An 11,380-nucleotide genomic window follows, 5' to 3' on the forward strand; every position below is an offset into this window, starting at 1 on the left:
CCCTATTTCCACCCTCAACACCTCCCCAAACACTTACACACTGAAGAAAGCAAACCTCCACAATAACCTGTAGCCTTCATGCTCTTTACTTTCCCTGTGGAGGGGAAAACTCTGAACAGACAGACCATCTCAGGCAGCGTAGTCCTACTCAGCGGATGAAAATAAAAAAGGTATGGAAATAAAAAGAATGGAAGCTCAGCGTCACAGACCTCACAGGGCTGTACAGACTTGCCTGGATCCCACATATGGGCACACGGGAAGGTATTTTCTAGCCACGTGGAGTGTGGATAACCAAGTCATTCCTCGGGTGCAACTCATCTCTAAATCAGAAAAGAGAAACAGCCACCCCAATCTATTCTTTAACAAAAGGAGAATTTTCAGAGAGATTTGAGGGGGAGCTTATTGTATGGATGATGTTCAATTTAAAAAAAAAAAAACAGTGTGACCTATGTAGGCTTCATTGATCTGAATACCATCTATAGTATGTTTTAAAAATTCTTACATTGTATAACATGATGACTTAATATATATGTGCATTGTGAAATAACTAATTAACATATTCATATCTACAGTATATTACACTTAAAGAAAACATCTTATACATTCTTTGTTCATATATGAATTTTATTTTTCCAACATCATTTTCTACAAATTACTGATAGTTTTGGTTCCTCATTAGTAATACATTTACAATAAATAAAATCCTAATATCAAAGAAAAGCATTTAATATAGTTTCAACTAGTTAGATGTAAATAGTTCATTGAAAACCTATATCCTTTCATGCAATCACACTGATACAGAACACACTGAGTCACGGTGCTAAAGTCACTTAATGAATGAAAGCTTTCAAGAATAAAGAAATAGGGGCCTCTCTGGTGGTGCAGTGGTTAAAGTCTCAGCATTATCAAGCTATCCCCCAGCCAGTGCAGCATGAGTTCAATCCCAGCCAGGGAGCTGATCCCCATGGCGCAGCAGACCTTTCCTCTCTCATCTGCTGCTCCCCTCAGCAGTGTATTTCAGTAGATCTGCCTGTTCTGCTCCCCACTCTGTTTCTCTCACCCCTAAACCTCTAGACTACACCTCAGTTCTTGTATGCATAAATAAATCTTTAAAAGAAAAAAACAAATATGTCAAAATCTGAAATTTAGGAATCAAGTGCAGCTTTTTTATATACATGCACTGATATTTCTGATCATGTTTCCATCTCACCTCAGTAATATATAAATTGTGAGCTTCCTATACGTATTTGAACATTTACCCCTAATTTCTAAAATCATCAGCCAGTCTTTGCCTGACTACCACAACTGTCAAATCTCTTGTTTTTCTGCTGAGTAAATTGCTGTAAGTAAAAAAGGAAGTGACATTCTACTCTTTAAAAATGAAGCTTTTGACATTTCAGGATGTTAATAGATGGATAAACTGTGTAACAGGAACATCAGTCCTGAAAGAAAATTTGACCTGAATAGCCATACATTGCACTCATGCATTTATAATTGCACCAGGAGATGAATGAGAAAAGATGAAGTGGAATCATTTTTCAAGTTGCATGCTGTGATTTCTCATTACATGGATAATCTTAAACAGTAATGATATTTCTTTAAAAGCTGTTGAGAATAAAGTGGAATGAAAAGGAATCTATGCATTAAGTAATACTTTGCCAGGTATCCCCCACACATGTGTGATGAGCCCTCCTCATAACCCCAGACACAATTTCACCATGAAGATATAAGATTTATTAAAATGTCTTTTCTTCAACAAAAAAGTTGATACCTGGTTAATAACTTCAGATTAGCTTTTAACAAACTAGTTCTTGATTTGAAGCAAGCTCTGGCAAGGAAAATCCAAAATTATTTTATTTTGCATAAAAGTAGTTATTAATTCAATTCACATAGTCTATAACTGCAACTTTTTTATCTTTAATGAGGAAGCAAATATTGAATCCAGTATATAAATTTGGGAAATTTTATTCAATGTCATGGTAGAATACAACTTAAGACTAAATGCCCCAATTAACCTGTAAGAACACAAATTCCCTTCAAAATAAAATTAGATAAACAGAAAATTCCTACAAAAGCTGTCTCACAAATTTCACTGAATGGATTTGGAAAAGACATTTTATAATCTTGTCTAGGAGACTTTTTAAATTAAAATCTGTATTATATGATAGTCTGCCCATGTTTGTTGTTCCTAATGAGAGTGAGACTAAAGCTCAAATGGAGACACTGGCCGAAGGTTTCTCAGCATCCTACTATTGCTAGAGAAACTTCTAAGACATATTTTCTAGACTCATGGATGGAAATGGATCACAATTTGTGTGAGGAAAGGAAGGACACCCTGCGCATTTAGTGATGGTACACTTGCTAGTGACCATTCTAGTTTTTAAATTGAAAACATTAGGTATTTCAAGTTTAAACTGCTTCCTTTTATTTTTATTTCATGCCAAATTTACCCTTTTAAACTTAGCTATAAGTAATTAATATCTCCCCACAATATGTTTTTTCCCATCAAAATTCTTTTCTGATTTATCAGAGGAAAAGAAGAAATTTAAAAGAAGTTCCAAGCATAGAAAGTTTCTCCCTCCTTTTCAAATGCTCCAGAAAAACTGTACTAATCCTTGGATAGAGAAATAAATTTAAGTTACCTGCAAACCATAAAAACTTTTTTAAAATATTTTTTGCAAATAAAACTTTATATAGAATGGTATTTCGGTAATAACAACCTCAGGAAGTTCAATAAAATTGAAAGGTTAAATCAGTACAGAATATATCCAGAATAAATAAAATACCACACAAGTGACATTCCCAAATAAAATTAAGGCAGTTTCTAAAGTACATTTCATATTCTGTGATATTTTATGTGTACCCTGAACAATACACACCAAAGAAGAATCCCATTAGTTCACAGTTATAAGGACTGAAAAGTGAAACATTCAAATCATGACCCCTGGGTCATTACATCTCTATGTTGTAGAAACTTACATAACATAGGTAGTTTAAAATGAAGATGCATTTCTATGAAAATATTAATATTGTTTATAACAGTTGTAATTTCACAATTTTTTTTATATCATTTACAAAGGAATACAAAAAAAATCAAGTTGCAATAAAGGATTTCATGTTATTAGGTCTTTGAGCACCAGCCATTTTTATCTTGTTTGTTAAGAAAACCAGTGAAGAACCCTTATGCACCTTGTCTTATTTCCCCTCAGTTGAGAAAATAAATCTCATCATTTTAATTATCTGTAAATTATACTATTTATCACATGGGTGAGAAGTTCATCCATTAATGGAAAATGGATTCTTACAGTATACTAGCAACTCAATTGTCAGAATCTTCCAAGGCAATAAATTCTTTAACCTTGATCTTAACATATAATAGTGTGTTTATTCAAAACAGAATCCACAAAGCTTGAAGAGACAGCTTCATTTCCCTTGTGGTTTACTATACACAATTTTCAACTAAACTAATAATATACATAGACTATAATAATATATTTTATTAAAGATTTATTTTATGTATTTATGCATAAACGAGCTGGGTTGTAGGTCAGAGGTGTGGGGGGGTAGTGAGAGGATTCACCAGAGACAGAGTGGGGAGCAGAACAGGCAGATCTACTGAAATACACTGCTGAGGGGACCAGTGGTAAGACAGGAGAGGTCTGCTGTGTGTGGGTTAGGTCCCTGGCTGGGGATGGAACTTCTGTTGCAGTGGCTGCTGATAGCTTCAGAGTGCTGAGACTTAACCCCTTGCATCACTAGGGAGGTCAAACATGACATTTTAAAATAGAATTATGGAATAGTTCAATTTCCCTGACTGCTGTATATGTATACTACTACATATGTACATATATACATTTATGTATCAACAAAAAGAAATGCTATTCCAATCAAAATTTCAATGTCATTCTTCAAAGAAATAGAACAATTATTGATGAAATTCATATAGAATCAAAAAAACCCGAATAGCCAAAGCTCTCCTGAAAAAAAAAAAAAGAAGGGAATGGAGGCATCACACTCCCAGACTTCAAACTATACTACAAAGACATAATAATCAAAACTGCATGGTATTGGAACAAGAACAGACATACAGACCAATGGAATCGAATAGAAAATCCAGAAATAAACCCACAGATTTATGGTCAACTAATCTTTGACAAAGGAGCAAAGACTATGCATTGGAGCAAAGAAAGTTTGTTCAATAAATGGTGCTGGGAAAACTTGGTCGCTACATGCAAAAGAATGAAGCTTGACCACTACCTCACACTATACACAAAAATCAACTCAAAATGGATTAAAGAACTAGACATAAGACCTGAAACCATAAAATATATAGAAGGAAATATAGGCGAAACACTACGTGATTTGCACATCAAAGACATCTTTACAGACACATCACCCAAAGCAGTGATAGTGAAGGCAAAGATAAACAGCTGGGACTACATCAAATTAAAGAGCTTCTGCACAGCAAAAGAGACAATAACAAAAACAAAGAGAAACCCCACCAACTGGGAGAACATTTTTGCACCCAAGACTAATGATAAAGGACTGATCACAAAAATCTGCAAAGAGCTGATGAGACTCAACAACAACAAAGAAAATAATCCAGTCAAAAAATGGGCAGAAGAGCTAAAAAGAAACTTCTCTGAAGAGGAAATGCAAATGGCCAACAGGCATATGAGAAAATGTTCAACATCACTTGTAATCAGGGAAATGCAAATCAAAACTACCATGAGATACCATCTTACACCAGTGAGAATGGCACATATTAAAAAAACTAGTAACAACAAATGTTGGCGAGGGTGTGGAGAAAAAGGAACTCTTCTGCACTGTTGGTGGGAGTGCAAACTGGTCCAACCACTATGGAAAGCTGTGTGGAGATTTCTGGACCTACTTAACATAGAGCTTCCATATGATCCAGCAATTCCACTCCTAGGTATTTACCCAAAGGACACAGAAACATCAATTCCAAAGAACACCTGCACCCCTATGTTTATAGCAGCACTGTTTACAATAATTAAGCTTTGGAAACAACCCAAATGCCCAAAAATAGATGACTGGATCAAGAAGATGTGGTACATATACACCATGGAATATTACTCAGCATTCAAAAAAGATAAACACATGCAATTTGCAGCAACATGGATGGCGCTGGAAGGGATCATGCTCAGCAAAATAAGCCAAGAAGAAAAGAAAAATACCGGATGGTCTCACTCATAGCAGGAATCTAGAAAACTTAAATAAGGGACCAGGAAAATGAATAACTATAAGAAAGTGAAAATCAGAATCAACAAAAAACTATGAAACAGAGACACTTTTGGGGGGGTGTGGGGCGGGAGGCGAGGGATTGGGATCAGAAAGGGGGGGTTGCAATTGTATGGGGAATATAAAAATAAAATTTATTATTACAAAAAATAAAAGAAACTTATCTTCCCAAAAAAAAAAAAAAAGAAAATGCATGCATTGTGCAAAAATGAAAAATGATGTAAAAATATATAAAATTAAAAAAAAGAAAAAAGAAAAAAAAGAAAACCTATATGACATAATAGGAAATGTCACTAATTTAAGTGATAAGTTTATGTCAACCTTTAAGTATTAACCTATTTGAACTAATGTTTCCATTTTTCATTTCAGATGTTAACACTGCTCAGCAAGAGAAATTATATAATTCAGACACATTAAAACCCTAATTATCAAGAAAGCCCAACTAAGTTAAAGTTTCTTTTATTGTATGTAGTTTTTAAGAAAAAGAAAAAGGTCACAAGAAAATGCATTACACATCATTAATCTTAAAACAATTTTACCCAGAGCAAGTCCTGGGCTCAGAAGGTAAATGCATAATTTCATTAATAGTCCACATTTACAATTACAAACATTTTTTAAAAAAATAATCCTCAGGCACGATAACATACTATCATTTGGGCATATCATTTATCTAATACCCTCTTATTAATATGCTAAATATTTTAGAAATATTTGCAGCACAATTGAAAAATTGAGGTAAATAGTTGATAATAAATTTGAGCCTTCTTTAAACCAGAATAATTATTCCAGAATTCCATTAATAAGTGTACTTTCGCTTTTCAAATATTTGCATTCTTAATAGTGACACAGGTTCACTAAACCTTTTCTTTTCAGAATTTAATCAAGATATAATTTGCTTTTAAGTCTATTTATAAGGGTGGACCAAATAGAAGTCACTAATTTCCAAATGTCCTCTCCTATTCAGGAGAAGAGGAATCAGTTGATACTCCTAAAGCAGATATGATCATTTTCTACCTAAATCAAAGTGTTAAAATATTTTTTTTAATTTTTTTGAAACTAAGACTTTTCAAAAAGTGACTTTTAACAAAAATTTAGTTTTATTAATATGGTAAATATGTGTGTACTGCCAATCCTGATGATAGTTTGGAAATCCATTACAGATATAAAACTATATAAATGTATCTTGTGATGAGAGCATATAAGAGGACTTTAAATGACTAGAATGCCAAAACATTATTTAACGTTTGAATAGTATGAACTGCTGCAAGTACAGCCTACTTCACACTGCTCTCAGGTTCCTACCTTAGTGGTATACAGTATTCCCCTCCTTCTGAAAGCTACCATTATGCCAATTTGCTTTCACAAAAGGCCTAAGTTAGTGTCTGTTTGCAAGCAGCAAAAAGAAATTTGGAAAGGATTTCTGCTTTTACAACAGTAAGTAAAGCAAAAAATAGCACTGAGCATTTTTTTTTTCAACAGCCCTTCTGGAGGCAGTGCACAATCAGAACGCCTCGGGCAGCGAGAGCAGCTCCTCATAACTCCTTCCCCAGCAACTCTTTTATACAGGATAGGCATCATCACATCATTCCTGCTTTTATTATATGTTGGTGTTACTTTAGACTTGTGTATGGCTGGTAAGATATGGTAGTGTTTTGGGGTATGGGGATGTTCAAATTTTTTTCTATTGAAATGAACCATAACTCTTCACTTCATAACATTTCAATTTATGCAAAGTTTCATATATGGAAAGAATACTTCAATCATTCATTGCAGTCCAATTCTAGAAAAAACTCCATCATATAATCCTGTATCTATTATAATACATGCAATCCCTTATATTTAGGGAAACACAATATGGAGGTAAGCACCTTAAAAGCAAATGAATAGGCTATTCTATCAACAGACTGCAGAGAAGGAACTTACCCCAAACTTCTCACTGCAGGGAAGACTTGTGGAGGAGAACATGCCTGAACTGACAGGAAAAATGTGTCGCAACTATTGAGGCAATGAGAAATGGGAAAGCAAAGATCATGACTTAAGAGAGTAACATGAAAGCAGGATTCTTTTGTTAGTTCACCATTAATAGAATGTATATGTGAAAATGAAGTAATTGGTAAAGTATTCTGACAGGGGAAACATCAGATCATGGGGCAACCTATAACACCACACAGTATTCTCTTGGCAAACAAATGTGCCAAATATTTAGAGCCTAGGTTGGGTGGTAAATGGTAGTAATAATCATTCATTTTTTATATAAGCTCCTATTTGTGACTCTGAATCTAAGAAGTTCCATTACATGTAATAAGAGACCAAACTAAAAGAGAGAGAGAGAGAGAGAGAGAGAGAGAGAGAGAGAGAGAGAATGTGTGTGTGTGTGTGCATGCGCGTTGGGCAATAATAATATAACATGAAGAAAGTTCCCTACCTTATAAATCTCACAATGAAAACAGTTATTTCTCAATGGGGATGTCAATGGCAGATGTAGAAATAATCATTTTTTCAAGGGAATTGAAGTAGACATTACAAAAACATATACCAGTCCTGTATCCCAATCACTAAATATTAGTGGCAACTCCCAGTCAATAAGAAAACTGAAGGACCTTCCTGGTGGTCTGGGGGTTAAGTTTCAGCTCTTTCACTGCTGTGGACTGAGTTTTATCCTGGCCAGGGAGCTAAACCACATGGCACAGCAGACCTCTCCTGTCTAGCCCGCTGCTTCTTTTAGCAGTTTTTTCAGTAGATCTGGCTGTTCTGCTCCCCATTCTGTCTCTAGTGAATCCTCTCACCCCCGACACCGCTGGCCTATACCCCAGTTCTTCTACTCCAAAAATTAAATTAAAAAAAATCTTAAAATATCTAAGTATCCCAGGGGTGATAAAATAATCACTGTCAGATGGCAAACAGCCACTAAGGGTCTAATCCATTGTAATATATTACAAAAACAGAAAAATGACAGGTTTTAAATTCTGACAGAACCAATTTGCTTTTAATTCTATTATATACTATTGGCATAATAAGAAAGCTTAGGTCATATATCAGATTATCCATATACAAAATTCAGGCAACCATACCCATCTTACAGGATTTAAATCATGAATAAATAAAGAGCAAATGTATATGGCTTGATAAATTATAGATGCCCAATACACATTTGTAGAAATTATAGCTCCAACCACCTTGTTTTACATCAGATGAAATGAAACCACGATACCTAAGAGATTTATCCACTTCTATAGAAGAATGAATGTGCCCAACATTTTTATTAAAGAAACAGGTAAGTGCTTCAAAGTTCATGCTCTTAGTTTCCCAAAGCAAGAAAGTAAATCTGATTTTAAATTAAAATCCATGTATTCAGTTAAGAAAAGACAATACTCTGCAAATAATTATGTCCTTTTTATAACCATGCTAGCAATGTATAACTAACAATGTTAGAAACTATCATCTACAGCTAAACTTAGTAATGAATTTCTCAAACCCAAAATTCCATGATGCTTAATGACTAATTAAAAACATTTTATGTCTATATCAGAATCATAATTAGCAAGGTAGAAAGTCCAAGTGGAAAAAATATTTTTTTTTAGAGAAAGTATTTATTTTCTTATTTATTTATTTTTAAGATTTATTCATTTATTTATACTAGCACTGGATACAGTCAGAACCGCAGGAGGGTGAGAGAATTCACCAGAGCCAGAGCAAAGAGCAGAACAGACAGACTGACAAAATACACTGCTGAGGCGAGCAGTGGGCAGCAGGAAAGGTCTGAGCGCCATGTGGGACCCTCACCTGGCAGCCAGGGATCGAACTGGTGCTGCAGAGGCAGCAGGCAGCTTCACAACCCAGTGCTCAACCGCTGCACCACCAGAGGAGGCTCAGTGGAAAAATAATTTAAATCAGTGATGGACAAGTCACTAATAATTCAAATACTAACAAAAAAAACCTACAAAATCAAGCCATGGAAAAATTAAACAAAGAAAAAAAAATATGTAAAATATGTATACCTTCATATTTAAATAAATTTTACTGAAATGTAAGTGGAGTATGTTATAGAACAACATTTACATTTACTTCCCATCTTGAAATTTTACTTATGCTTTTCTACAGTTTAAACAAAATAAGCACAAAAAATACATACAAAAGTATTCTCTCTATCATCACACTGTCTCTTTCGAAAACCCACACATTTACTATCTCCAAAGACTTTGCTGAGTGTGCAGTCTATAATACCAGTCCTCTGGAACCTAACTGAGCAGAACAGCAGGATTCACCTAACTTATGTTGACACAATGCTCTCTTTTTGGAATTTGGAAATAAAAATGAAAATCTAAATCAATTTTAAATTTTGAGGACTCATAGGAGTAGTCATTTTCAACCTTATATGCACATACAAAGAATACCAGCAGATAGCAAAGAGAAATTAAAAACAACAAAATATGCCCCAAAGTGACCCCAATTAATTTCCTGATTCCATAACCCTAAAGGAAACCCAACTCTACTAAATATACTTCTCTGAGGTATGTCTATGCACTACTAACACACCTTGTATCACTCTCTCCTGACACCAGATAATACCTGTATGACAACTATTACTCTGCCTTATTTGTGATAAGAAACTTAGAAATAAGGGGCCTCCCTGGTGGTTCAAGATGTTAAGTCTCAGCACTATGAATCTATCAGTAGCAAGAGTTCAATCCCCAGACAGGGAGGTGACCCGCATGGCACAGCCGACCTCTCCTGGCTAGCCTGCTGTTCTCTCAGCAGTGTATTTTAGTCAATCCACCTGTGCTGCTCCCCCCCCCACTTCTGGTCTATACCCCAGCTCTTATATGCATAAATAAATCTTAAAAAAAAGAAAATTAGAAATATCTCCATGTGCCCACCAATAGAAAAGCAGTTAAATATATGAACCCTACATAGTCAGAAAAAAAAAAAGAACACAGTCCTATTTATTGTCTTGAAAACTATTATGACATACTCTTCAATAAAGAAAAGCAGTTTACAATACATAAATTCAGCACGCACACAAGGAGACACTTGGTGCTCTAAATTTAACAAAATGTATTTTGAATAAGATAGGCTATCTTATTCTTTTCTATAATTTTCTGTACTGTTAACTTTTTATTGAACATTTCCCTATAAATCCAGAAAAAATAAAATTTCTACATTTTAAAACAAGTTAGAATAGATACCTAAAAAAGAACAGAGCAAGAGGAAGAAAAGTTTCGGTAAAACATCAAAGGATCGACTTCTCATTTCAAACAAAGGATAATTTAATCCTTATGGGGGTGGGGGGGGGTCGGAAATCAACTCTGATCTTGCTATCAGTTTGCAAGAGCAGGTAGAAGCAATGATATAAATATTGCCAAAGACGTCTTTGTGTTTCTATTACCCAGATAAATGTCTGACTTGTCCAGTTATAAAATGTTCTCTTGCATATAGTTATTTGAAGTCACATCAGAAAGACAGAATAGAGGTATTTTACTTAAATTCTAAGTGTGAAGTATTTAAATTTGCATCCTGTCCTCTAGCTGTTCAGAAGGGAAGGGGTAAAAAGATATCAATAAACACCAGTCCTACATCCCTGCTCAATTTAGCTCTTTTGGTGAGCAAAGAATTCCTTATGGCAAACATCCAAGGCATCCAAATTTCAGGCAACTTGACAGCTCTTTCTTTCAACCAGGTCAGTACTACGAGATAGTAATCAAGACTCCCATGAAGAATTTCATTCACAGATTGGTGCTGATTACAGAGCCAGTCAAACCACTGCACACTATTGACCGGAGATCAATTTTCAGCTCGAGGGGTTATGAAGAACAGTATATAGTAAGACAGAAGGAGGAGCAGGAGAATTCAACACAAATAAGACCCTCTTTGTATAAAAGGGCAATTGTATCAGGAAAATGCAAAAGAAAAACAAAAATTAAATGTACAAATAAAGTTCCATCTAAATCTTAGATGACTATTTTTAATATATCTAAAAAAAATCACACTAAAGTTAAAAAAATAATTATGCACTATTTCCTATTTTATCTTGTAATGGCTGTTACTTTCTTATCATATTAAAATATCAATTATCTATGGATAATTAAAACATTAATTAGCTATGGATACATGCCTAAAT

Source organism: Talpa europaea (genome assembly GCF_964194135.1).
Source record: "Talpa europaea genome assembly, chromosome: 5".
Classification (NCBI taxonomy): Eukaryota; Metazoa; Chordata; class Mammalia; order Eulipotyphla; family Talpidae; genus Talpa; species Talpa europaea.